The sequence below is a fragment of the Galeopterus variegatus genome, unplaced genomic scaffold (assembly GCF_000696425.1).
Source record: "Galeopterus variegatus unplaced genomic scaffold, G_variegatus-3.0.2 Scaffold528, whole genome shotgun sequence".
Lineage (NCBI taxonomy): Eukaryota > Metazoa > Chordata > Mammalia > Dermoptera > Cynocephalidae > Galeopterus > Galeopterus variegatus.
Genome location: NW_007726639.1, coordinates 95005 through 108363, shown reverse-complemented (window position 1 = coordinate 108363; position 13359 = coordinate 95005).

The window sequence follows — 13359 nt, the reverse complement described above, 5'->3', positions numbered from 1 at the left end:
CATTTTACAGATAGGAAACTAAGGTTCAGAGAAATGAAACAGCTTGCCCAACCAACACAGAGGGGAAGTAGTAGAACTGAGGATTGAACTAGGCAGGCTGAGTCTAAATCTCATACACCTAACCATTATGCCTACTATCTTTTACAGTTTCTCAGAGGAAGCAGCTGCCTCTCAGAGGCCCTGAGGCCACAAGGCAGACAGCTAGCTTTATACCCACACCCCAACAGGCCCCATTGCAACCCAAGATTTACCAAAAGACAGAAGGCCTTAGAGGAAACGTCACATCTTGCTTCCTCCATTTCCTAACTATGTGATCTTGGGCAAATCCCTTTGCCTCTCTGAGCCTCAGCTGTCTCCTCTATTTCACACAGGGGTCTGTGAGTTTTGAGAGAGGGAGGAAATTAGCATGTATCGAATGCCTACCTGTGTACAGCACATCACCTTAAATTACCTCCTCTGATTCTCCTGGAAGCCTAGAGGGAGAAGTTATTTCTCCCACTTTGCAGAAGTGGAAATATGCTTAGCAAGGGTAATAACTTCCTTAAAGCCACACAGTCAGGAGGAGTAGAAAAGGATTCAAACCCAAGACTTCATGCTCTTTTTGTTTAAATAAACTTTTTATTTTAGAACAGTTTAAGATTTACAGGAACACTGAGAAGATAATACAGAGAGTTCCCACATACTCTGTACCCAGTTCCCCCTATTCTTAACATCTTACATCAGGATGGAACATTTGTCACAATCAATGAACCAATATTGATACACTATTATTAATTAAAGTCAGATTTCCTTAGTTTTTACCTAATGTCCTTTTTCTGTTCTGGATCCCATCCAGGATACCACACTACATTCAGTCATCATGTCTCTGTAGGCTCCTCTTAGCTGTGGCAGTTTCTCAGACTTTCCTTGTTTTTGATGACCTGGACAGTTTTTGAGAAGTACTGGTCAGGTATTTTATAGAAAATCACTGAATTGGGATTTGTCTGATGTTTTCTCATGATGAGACCAGGTTTATGTTCTTGGGAAGGAAGACCACAGAGATAAAGTGCCATTCTCATCACGTCATATCGAGGGTACATGCTATCAATGTGATTTATCACTGCTGATGTTGCCCATGATCACCTGGCAGAGGTAGCACTTGTCAGGTTTCTCCCCTGTAAAGTTACTCTTTGTTTTTCCCCTTTCCATGTTCTGCTCTTTGTAGGGAAGTCACTATGTGCAGCCCACACTTAAGGAATGTGGAATGGGAAGATACGCTGCTCCTCCTTGTGGGAGGAGGATCTATACAAATTATTTGTAATCCTTCTATGCAAGAGATTTGTTTCTTCTCCGTTTATTTATTTATTCGATCATTTATTTATATCACTATAGATTCATGGATATTTGTTTTATACTTTGGGTTACAATCCAATATTACATTATTTATTTTGTTGCCCAAATTATTCCAGTTTTGGCCATTGGAGGCTCTTTCAGCTGGTCCCTATATCCCTTTGACATACCCCCACCATTATGGGTTTTGTATTTTTTTTAGCACTTCCTTCCTTTCTGGCACTACAAGATACCCCAGGCTCATCTTGTATATTTCCTGCTTCAGCCCTGGAACCAACCACTTCTGCAAAGAGCTCTGGTTCCTTTTATTGGAGAAGGGTATTAGAAACCAAGATCTGGGCACTGGGTGTGTTTGTTGCTAGTGGGACTTCTCAGCTAACAGAGTAAGGAGATATATGTGTATATACTAACTAGTGTATATACACATATCTGTAAAAAGTTCTCTGTGTAAACAACTGTGCCTATATTAAGCTAAACATGAGTTCATGCTAATGTCTCCCACTCTCATCCATTGCCACATGGATCATTCCAGCCTTCCCCCCTGCTTATCTGTACACTCCCACTCCAACAGTGAGCAACCTGGCTCCTGCCATCCACCATCTGACTTCCCGCTCTCTTCACAGCACTTATTCCCTCACTCCTGCCAGGTTCCCAAGGCTTCCATGGCAGCTACCATGGGGACTAGCTGTATCCATCTTTTCTGGGCTCTGGGTGGCCCTCTGTGGCTGGCTGTGATTTCGTGGCCTGAGAAACCCTGGTCATCAGACCCTTCATTGTCTGGTTTCCACAGGCAGTCCTCAGGGTAACCCGCCCCCCCAGTCCTTGAGGGCCCAGGATGGTTTGCCCCAGCAGCTGACTGTGGGACTGAGCCATTAGACCCGCAGGAACTCACTGCTGGTGTGGCAACAGCCCCTCCTCCCACTGCCTGCTGTGCTAGTCTTACTGCCCTTACCTTGCCATCCTTCCCTTAGCCAGCCATGGTGTCTCTCGCTCAAATCAGCAGTCCCAGGCCAGTGGGCTGGGCTGAGGTGTGGTAGAGGATGCAGAGAAAATTAGAATTCCGGGCATGGGCAATGCCCGGTATGGGGGGCTAAGGGTCCTTTGGCCAGAGTTCCAATTAGTTCAGCTCAGTGGCTGTCACCTTGGAGCAGTTCACTCTATGGCCCCACATGAGCAGGGCCCCTGCCCCAGCCCTACACCTCCGGGGGCCCTGTGTTTTGAAGGGCCTTCCTCCAAATGTTCTCACTTCTCCTCTGGTGCCTAGCAGTATCTCATGGTGGAGTGCCTGAGCCCAAACAGTGACCCACGTAGGCCCCAGTCTCTGTTTCTGCTCTTTGGGGCACTCTCTGATCAGCATGCGTGGGGTCAACCAGATGCCCTGAAGAGCTCCAGGACTCACATCTATGGTGTTTTCCTGGGTCTCTGGGGCCAGGCCCAGTCCCAGGAGGATGATCTGACAAGCAGATAGCTCCTGCTGGCTGGCACAGTACCCTTTTTGCAGGATTATGGGAGAGATTAGGCTCCCAGAATGGTGCTAACATGCTGATTTGGGGTGACTCAAATTGTTTCTGTAGAAAGAGGTCCAGGGCCTGCACACTCTCTTCTTTGGAATTTATGGAGTTAAAAGTACAGAGTGTCAAAGCTGCAAGGGAATCTTAAAGCCATTTAGCCCAAGGCATTCCTGGTACCATCCCCCCATCTCCTCAGAATCTGCCCTGGGCCCGGCCCAAGACTGGCGCTGCTGGGGATGGAAAGAGAAATCAGTCCCGATTTCTGCCTCCAGTGCCTCCCAGTCTAATGGGGGACATGGCACAGAAATTGTCACTTAGAATAATACATTAGAAGGAACAGTAGTAATAGTAATAGCAGATACTGCTTACAGAGGTCCTGCTGCGTGCCAGGCACTGTGCTATGTGCTTTGCGTGCATCCTCTTATCATTTGCTCACACTGAGCTCTGAAGTGGGTGCCACTACTGTATCACTCTTATCTTACAGAGGGGGCAACTGAGGCTCAGAAATGTAAATTGACCTAAGTGGGAGAGCCAAGAGTATACGTCAGATCTGTCCAGCTCCACAGCCTGCATTCTTTCACACTTTCAGGACTCAAGCCTGAAGAAATGGAGGCCAAGTGGGTTAAGGCGACTTGCCCAGAAAGAAGGGACTTGAATCTAGTGCCCTCTGCCCTCAGCCCTGCAGAGAAGCCATAGTGCCTTGCCAGGAAGACAGTGGCATGTGTTCACGATCCTGGCTCTTCTCCTGCCATGGTCTCATCTCCTGGCATGGTCCCAGCTTCAGCCTGAGCCGGGCAGGCCATGTGGCTAGCACATCTCCCTTTCAGCTCTGCCAGGCCCGCAGCTGGCCCACCCCTTGCATGCCCCCTCCAGGGCCCAGCTCCCCCTCCTCCGCCAGTGACGCAGCCCTCCTTCCGTTCAGCATTTCTGCCAGCTGGTGTGTGAGGCCTGTGCGAGGAGGCTAGGTTGCCATGGCAGCCGTGGAGGGCTGGTGTGGAGGGGGGCCACCCTGGCACAGGGCTCCTGACCTCCCTGGGAAGGGAGGCTGTGGCCCCGGGGCCTGTGAATGCTTCAGCAGGTCACCTCAGAAGGCTTGCCTCCACCCTGCCGTGGCCCTCTGCCCGCACCGAGTGTGCTTTAAGAGCTCTCACCACACAGAGAAAGGGATGAGCTAGGGAGGAAAAATGCCCAGGCCCTTCAGAGCTCAAGCTCAATATAGCAGAACTAATTCGAAATGTCACTTAGGGCAGTCTTGCTCCCAGCCAGCAAAAAGCTGGTTTATTTACACAGTCAGCCATGGCGGGAGGCCAAGAACCCTGTCATGCCAAGGCACAGGGGATGGGTGGCTGGGAGCCCTGGTTGTGGCCCCTTGGCCTGGAACCTTTCTCAGAACCACCATCTGGAAGCCCCTGTGGACAGAATGGCCCCCATGCATGCCTTCCCCCACTGCAGCAGCCGCTCTTCCTTTTTGGGGCCCCAGGGCAAAGCAGGAACTACTAGTGACTGCCTTGGTGCCAGTTCTGTGCCAGGCACTATGCTGCATACTTGACATGGTTTCCTCATTAAGCCCTTGCCAAGCCCTGAGAGGCAGTGTTAGTACTCCCATTGTCACAAGTGAGGAAACTGAGACTGCGAAGGATGGATGACTTTCTTGGGGCTATATAGCCAGTAAGTAAGTGGCAGTTGGGATTCAGGGTCAATCAGGGTCAGTCTGACTCCTGAGCCCATGTTTTGCCCCCTGTATCCATTCTCTGTACCTTGAGTCCTTTGCTTCCACCAGCCCAGCCACCACCCCAGATGTGGCCTGTGTGAGCCACTGGGACTGTCAATTGATTGCCAATGGCCTTTTTAAGCAGAGTCCCCATGGGCCCTACTGGATTGCCTAGTCAGCCACTGGTCTGGGGGCTGACAGGCCTGGAGTAGGTCAAGGTAGGCTCAGGCCCCCAGCAAGAGAATGGAGAGCTCTTCCTGGTACCCACTCATGTGCTTCAGTCATGAGAACACCCAGGCCCCTGGCTGAGTCAGGAAATGTAGAATTAACAGTCTTATCTGTCTATACGTCACTCTGTTATATACACAACATGTCCCAAGCATCTGCTATATGCCCAGAACTGTGATGGGTGCTGGGAGGCTGAGGGTGAGAAAGCTATAGTCCTTGCCCACACAGACCTCTGAGTCACTGTCCACAATAACAGTCCACCAAGGGCTAACATGGAGTAGTCTGTGCCAGACACTGTGTTAAGCAGCTCATGTGGATTCATTTATATAATCCCTTTAGCAAGGCTATGAGATAGATGCTATTATTATTCACAGAAGAGGAAACAGAGGCATCAAGAGATAAAGCATCTTGTCCAGGCTCACACAGCCAGCAAGTGACAGAGGCAGGGTTTGAACATAGGCAGACTGCCTTCAGAACCCATACTCCAAATCCAGCATCAGCCAGAATAAAGGCAGAGGGCTGAATGCAGCAGCAAGAAGATTTGGGATTAAATACAGAGCAGTCTTGCCATGGCCACTGTGGTGGGCAATACAGAGCATGTTTGTCAGTTGGAGATCCTTCCTCGGGCACTTCTCCACGGTGCTGGCCTCAGGGAAGGGGGTCGAGGGTGGCCCAAGCTACCCTCAGAGAAGTCTGATCACTCTATCAGATTGTCTCTCTTTTTCGTAGGATTTCCTACTCTGGCTGCTTCTTAGAGACCAGGGGCTCAGGTAGCCAGGGGTTAACCCTCCAAGCCTGCTCTCCGTGTCAGGGCCCTGGGGAGAGGATGTGGCTGGGATCAGCTGGGAATCATTAAGGACATTGGCGGGGCAGGCTGAGGTAGGGAGGGCTATGGAGAAGGCCCAGAACCCAAGGCTGGGATGTGGTGGGCAGCCGGCCAGCAGGCTCTGGGCTGACGGGCAAACCCAGGTCAGACAGGGAGTAGGTGCTGCTTGGCCCAAAGTAGAGATGCTGCTCACTAAGTGGTCCTCCCTGAGGCTCAAGACCAAGAGAGCAAACATCCAGAGAGAAGGCTCAGGGTGGAAAGGAGACTCGGCCTGGTGGGTAGGGATGGAGGCTGGAGGTCTCTTAGAATCCAGGCCACTTGGAGTCTTAGGAGACCCTGGTTCACACATCACTTTGCTGTGTGCCTCCAGGTGACTAGTTTAGTCTTTCTGGGATTTTCCAAAGCAGTCCAGAGGGGAACAGGAAGACCTCAGTGGTGCTAAGAGCTACGATGTCCCCTCCCCCTGCCCCAGCCTTACCCCCAGCGCCCACCAGCCATGCGCTCCTCAGCAGAAATGAGAGCACAGGGCCTGCCTTTGCAAGTGCCATGAGCTCTGAGAAGTTTTATCTGGTAAGTGTTTCTTGACCTAGAAATCAAGGAGGAGTGGGCAGGGGAGCAGCTGCTGCGTGGGTAGGAGGCCCAGTCAAGCTCCTCAGGCAGCTGGCTCAGAACTGCCACTGAGGCTGCCTGAGGGAGAGGGGGCAGCACTAGATGGCGTGTTAGTGGCAAAGCTACTGACCTTAGGGGCTAGATTTGGGGTGAAGGAGAAACTCATTTCCTGCTTGAGCCCAGCCAGAGCTACAGTGAGTTCAACTGAGCACGGTGACTGTGGGACATGTCACCAGAGGCCACTGAGAATTGGGAGAGGCTCCATGGAAAACTGGACCTGGTCCTAAGGTTCCTCTAAACTCTTTGTCTAGTGCGGGATCCTAAGGACTTGTAAGAACCCATGAAGCCAGCACCCTTTGGTCCATGCCACAGGCCCAACGGTACCTCAGGTGGCCTTTAAAAAACAGGTGGTCAGCAGAAGGAGTAAGACACCTTAGAGATCCAGGGTCCTGGCAAGCCAGAAGCGAGCTGGAGAATGTGACTGGAGCGACCTTCAAGGTTTTCAGAAATGTCATCTAGTTGCCTCTAAGCCTTTGGGATGAATTTTCCAGGTCCCTGTCTCCTCTAATGCCATTCCCCTGACCCCACCGATTGCGCCCTCTCTCCTTAAACCCCTTCGGCGATTCTCCATTGCCCAAAGGCTCCTCACCCTGCCGTTCTCTTCCACCTCCTTGCACACTAAGTCTCCCAGTGCTGGCACCCGGACTAGCTACATTGAAGTGCGTGTTCTCATCCCTTGTCCTGTGCTCTGTCATCCCCAGAGTAGGCAGCTGGAAGCCAACTGTGTCCCTGTGAGCCCTGTGTGGACAGGACAAACATTCTGACAGGGTTTCTCTGCCTCAGCAGAGAGATGCCAACTTGGGCTACTGGAGAGGAGACAAAGGACAGGGAAGGAGGGGGACCAATGGGACAGAATGGAGCTGCTCAGCTGTACCCCAACTGCCAGCAGCCTTAGCAACAAGGGTCTGAGGCTTACTGAGTGTAGGGAAAGTGAAGATAAATAATTAGGGTCCCTCGAGAGGTTTGGAATCTTGCCGAGCACTTGATATAAATATGCACATTTGCCCAGGTGTTTCTTGGTTGTCTAAGGTAATTGCGTATGTGTGCCCAGGCGTCCTGGGTTATCAGACTTAAGTATAAGGGACGAATCACTCTGATCCACGGTGCCCCTGCCTCCGGGATGCCCCCAGGGGGGGCATGGGGAGGCCACCACTGTAGCTGTCGCTGCTGCTGCTGGATCTGCTGTAAGCCACCGCCGCTGCTGAGGAAGCTGAGGACTGAGCATGTGTCATCTGCCAATGGTTCCCAGGATCTTTCCCAATTACCTAGCATGGACCTGCATGTGAGGGATCTGATGACCCAGCCTGGCATGTGAGGGGTCTATGAGCCAGTCTGTACAATGGGTTTGAAGGGTCTGTGGGCCATAACTCCTAGCCCTGACAATACAAACGGAAAACTTTAGTGTAACTAAAATAATGAAACATTTTGGCTTTAGTTATGAATTGACTAGCCATACAATTGGCGTAGACGCTTGGCAATATACTGAGACACATGAAAGCTGAAAAGCACGTGAGGACAGAGCAGAGCGCTGCCAAGCTCAGTCTGGCCAGCAGCAGGCAGTTAGGCTCGGGACTCACCTTTCCTATAGACTGTTCCCCCACTCAGTTTCCCATAGGAGAACTCTCACTGGCCCAGACCCCAAGTTCCAGGTAAGCTCTGGGCACTGGGGGTAATTGCCAGAACCCATCTCTTTGGCATTCACAATCCTCCCAGCTGCCCACCTGGGAGTCATGCTGTACTCTCTCTCCCTTCCTCACAACCAATCATTCATTAAATTACCAAACCTGCCCATTTCCACTCCTAAACCTCTCTTCTATCCTTCCTGTTTTGGGCCTTTTACTACCACCACCATAATCATCAAAATGACAACACTATCTAACCTTTACTAAGGGATTTAGGTATGCCAGGTTCTGTGCTAAACATTTACATATATGTGCCTCACTTAACCCTCCCACCAACAACCCTCTGAGAGATGTACTATTTTATTGTCTCCATTTTACAGATGAGGGAAACTGAGGCCCAGAGCAGTGACGTCCCTTGCCCAAGGGCATCAAACTCAAGCAGTCTGCTCCCAGAGCCACACATGGAACCACTGTGCTCTGCTGCCCCCTCCCCTGGGCGCTGCAGTGCTGGCGTCCCTGCCTTTCCACCTCTTTCTCACCAGCTGCCAGGGTGGTTTCTCCAAAGCCCAGTTCTGTCCATGCCTATTTGACTCCTGGCCCAGTGCCCTGTTCTGGCTTTCCTTAAAGCGTCCGCCCATCCCTCCTCACTACCATCGCCCTAGTCCAAGCTGCCAGCATCTCTTGCCTCCCAACTTCTCCATTCAACTCTCAGCTGCTTGAGAGCAGGGGCTGCATCTATTCTTGCCTCCCAACTTCTCCATTCAACTCTCAGCTGCTTGAGAGCAGGGGCTGCATCTATTCTGTTCACCAGCAAGTGCCTATTACACAGGTGTGCTGAGTCAACAGCTGGAAGAACGAATTCCCTGTCTCCTGTCTTCCCCCACCCGATGCCTTCTCCACACTACTGCCAGAGGGATCTTTCCAAACGCAGACCTCAGCATGTCGCTCCTCCACTGAAACCCACCACTGACCAATGTGACCTACAGATTCTACTTCTAGGAATTTATCCTACAGCTATACATGCACACCCAAGGAATAACATATACACCAATTATTTATCGCCCTATTGCAATAGAGAATGATTGGAAATAACCTACATGTCCATCAGTTGGAGCTTGGTTATCTCATGGACAATAGAAAACTGTGTGCCATAAAAAAAGGATGAGGAAGCACTTTAGGTACTGACATGGAACAATCTCTAAATGTAATATGTGGCGAAAAAGCAAGCTACAGAATGGTGGCTACAATATGACACCACTTATGTAAAATAAAGGAGTGAAAGAATATATACATGCATTTGCTGTATATGTTAACCTTCTTACCTCTTTTACTTTAAAATTTTGAACTGTGTGAATATATTACCTAGTTAAAAATATAAACTCTAGTATTTAAAATCTAACAAAGTAAACCACAATTGCCACTAAGGCAAACAAAACAGGGTCTCTCCATCAATTACACTAACTTTGCCTGTGCTGTTTTCTCAGCTTAAATTGCCCTTTCCCCCCTTCTAGCTTCTCTGAATGACTACATTTGAGCTGTCCATTATGGTGGTCACGAACTGCATGTGGGTATTGAGCATTTGAAACGTGATTAATCCAAACTAAGATGTGCCGTAAGAGTAAAATACACACCAGAATTTGAAGATGAAGTATGAAAAAATGTCAAATATTTCCATAATTTTCATATATTGATTACATGTTGAAATAATAATATTTTAGATAGGGTTAAAGAAAGATATAATTAAAATTAACTTCACCAGTTTTCTTTTACTTTTTTAATGTGGCTACTAGAAATTTCCAAACTACATATGGCTCACATCTGTGGCTTGTATGCTATTTCAATGTGACAGCGCTGGTCTAAATTCTACAGGCCTCTCAGTATACTTTGAAGGCCACCTCTTCTGTGAAGCTCTCCTTGAATATCTGCTTGGAACTCCCTATGCTGCCACCTGCCTCACAGCACTGAGCCCCAGCAAACTTGGTGACTGTGTGTCTATCTCGCTCACTAACCTGTGTGTAAAGGTCTGGACGGAAAAGCCCAGTCAGCTTCCTCTCTGCATCTTTCAGAGTCGTTGCCAGCTGGGCACAGAAAACAGCTCAGCTAATTCAACTTAGATGAGCTGAAGTGAATATTGTGGCGATTATTGGGGAGCTGACAGGATAGACTCGGAGGTCCACCCAGGTCCAGCAAACAGCAGAGGCCACTTCCTAAAGCCATCTCCTCCATTCCTCTCTGCCTCAGGGACCAACAGTCTAGCCCCAAAGGACCAGCTCTTTCCAGGAAAGGCAGGAAGAGCAGGGACTATGTCAAAGGAAGCCAAGGGTTTCAGCTGCAAGTACACAGGCAAATAAAGGCTCCAGAGGAAGAGAACTCACTTGCATAGGCTGTGAGCATTATCCTGTACAGCATAGAGGTTATGCAAGCCAAGCGGGATCTGCAATCAGAGAGTTGAGTTCAAAACCTAGCTCTGTTCTGTGAATATAGTAGAAGCCATTGAGTTGTATACTTTAAATGGGTGAATTGTGTGATATATGAATTATATCTCAATAAAGCTGTTACATGAAAAATAATCTAGCTCTGCCATGTACAAGCTGTGCAGCCAGGAACAAACAGCTTCACCTCTCTGTGCCTTAGCTTTTCTATCTTCCTCACAGGGTTGCTGTAAGAATTAAATGAGCAAATGCCCATGAAGCAGTTCATGTTATTCCATAGTAAGTGCACTTTATTTTTTTTGTCTTTTTCCGTGTCCGGCAACGGATCGCAACCCTCAGTGTCGCCCCCGTACCGGACCGGGACCGGCAACGGGATCGCAGCCCTCGGTGTTGCTCCCGCGCCTCGCTCAGCCAGTGAGCGGGAACCGGTCTGTATGTGGGATCCGAACACTCGGCGGGAGCGCCGCCGCGCTTCCCAAGCGGCGCACTACAGCAGTGCGCCACTGGGCCGGCCCCAGTAAGTGCACTTTAAATATTAGCTGTTATTATTCTTGTGCTCCAAGCATGCTACATACAGTATTTCATTCAATTCTCACAACAATCATGTCATGGCATGCATGTATTACCATCCCCATATGAAGGATGCAGAAATTTAGTCCAGAGAGATCCCGCATTGATGTAGGTGTCTACTGGCAAAGCTATGATTGGCTCCTCGAGTTCCTGCCTCAAAGCCCTTTTGACATACTTCTCCACTCACAGGACGTTTGGCCACCTGTGGGGCAGAGATCTCAGGCACAGTGAGGTCTGAAGAGGTGTGACACGTCTTCCTCTAGGAGACATGCCTTTGTGCCAGCAGCCAACCTGGCAGGGGGCCTCCAGCAAGCCCTTAGGAATGGAGGCTGGATTCAGGTCTCAGAGTCGACCTCAGAGCAAGGACCATAGAGGCATGCTGGTGAGAGGACACATGTTCTTGAAGCCAACTCTCAGTTGGGACAGCTGAGGATTCACCTGGGGTTTCTTGTGCATCTGCAGGATCCCAGGGGATGCTCAAGGTGACTTTAGGTGCCTTGTCTTGGTGAATCCTCACAATGAGGTAGGCATTACCATTCCAGTTTACAGATAAGGAACTTGAGGCTCAGAGAGATGATTCACCCGTCACAGAGCCAGGAATCAAACCCAGACCCCAATTCACTCAGCAACTCCATTCATTCATATTTCCTCCATTCATCACCTATTAGGTGCTGAGGATACAAATATGAATTGATTTCTGTTGTAAAAAAAAAAAAGGCTAGGGGGGAACTGAGGAGGGAGAAACCCAATGACAGCCGGGAGGGGTGTGTGTGTGTGAAGTGTATGTGTGGTGCGGCATTGGCAGGCGGTGAGTATCTCCCAGGCAAAGCATTTCCTGAAGAATAAATACAATTTCACTAGAGATGGAAGGGAGAAGGGGAGACATTTTAGGAGAGGGAATGGCTTGGGCAAGCTGGCAGAATGCGATGTTTGGTGGGTGGCGAGAGAGAGCATGTGGTGGGGCCCGCAGGGGATGTGAGGGACAATGTGGGAGGTGGACCTGAAAACTGCACCTTAGAAGTCTTGTGTGCCAGACCAAGAGGTCTGGACTGGACTTGTGTGCCTGGGGAGCCACGAAGAGTTTTAAGCATGGTCAGTTTGGTTTTGTAAAAAGACCACTATGACAGCAGGGTGGACGGCAGATCTGAAAGGCTGACCTAGAGTCAGAAGCCCAGATGGAAGACCTTGGGAAGAGGTAAGGGAAAGGTGATAGCTAAACTACAGCTGTGGCCCTGAAGACAGAGAAGAGGGGATAAGTCTCGCAAGAATTGTAGGTGGTAGATAAAAAAGAAAGGATTAAACGCAGGGGATGGGTGGGGACCAAGGCCAATTTCCAGGCTCTGGCTTGAGCAAGTGGGTAGATGAAGTTGCCAGGCCCTGAGGCAGGAACACAGAGGAGGAGCAAAGGTGGAGCAGGTTGAGTTTCAGGACATCCAGGTCTAGAGCAGCTGCATTTGGAGCCCAGCAGTGAGGTCTGGGCTGGAGAGAGAGACCTGAGAGTCCTCAGCCGCTTTCTTCATTCTTGGTCTTGTACTCCTCCTTCTATTCTGTCCACCCGACTTCAAGTATCTTCTGCAAAGGGATAGCCCTGGTGATGCAGCAGAGATGCCCCCACTGGATTTGGGGTTTAAGTGCAGTCCAGCCAGGAGGCAGTGGGGTTTTTGTAGGGTTCATGCAGATGCAGCAAGAGTCAGAGAGCTGGACTGGACGTGAAGCTACGAAGTCACCTTAGCCAGCCCAATGCCGGGCAGGATTGCCCCTAAACCCTGGTTTTCATGAGGGCCCCCCTCCCCCATCATATCCAGTCAGAGAAAGAGCTGAAGAACTCTGCGTAGTACTAGGACAGGACCAACCAGAGTGTGATTTGCATATAATTTGCATAAGACAATCTGTTCTCTGGTAATTTTCAAGTGAAAATGTTATCTTCGCTCCCTGGGGTCACTGCATGATTTTTCTTTCCTTTGTTTTTCAGTACACAGAGACTGTCCCACGTCTGCCCTCTAGAAGGCCTAATGGAGAGGAGGGGCCAGAGGAGGGCTGGGAAAGGAGGGTCCACATTGTCCCAGCCGATGCCCAGGCATTGGGGCTCCCTTTGCAGGGCACAGTGCAAACCCATGCTTCAGTTGACCACTCTTACCCCGCCCCCTCCCTGCTCCCCTTAGGGCCTTTCAGAGCTTCCCAGCAGGCCCAGGCTGCTGCCTGCCTCCCTCTGACCCCTGGATGCTGCCTGGCTCTGGGGCCTCCCTTGGGGCCCAGCTGCTAAGTTGGGCCCAAGCAGCTCACAGCACAGGTCTGGCTCAAGGGACATTTTCTAATAAGTGGATAATTGCCTCTGTTAATTGCAATTTGATTTTAGCAATTTTTCTCTAGATGCCTAGAGGCCTCAGGCCCAGATATGGAGAGGGGGCTGAGGGCCTGAGGGGCTGAGGGGGCTGAGGGGGCTGAGGGGGCTGAGGGGGGT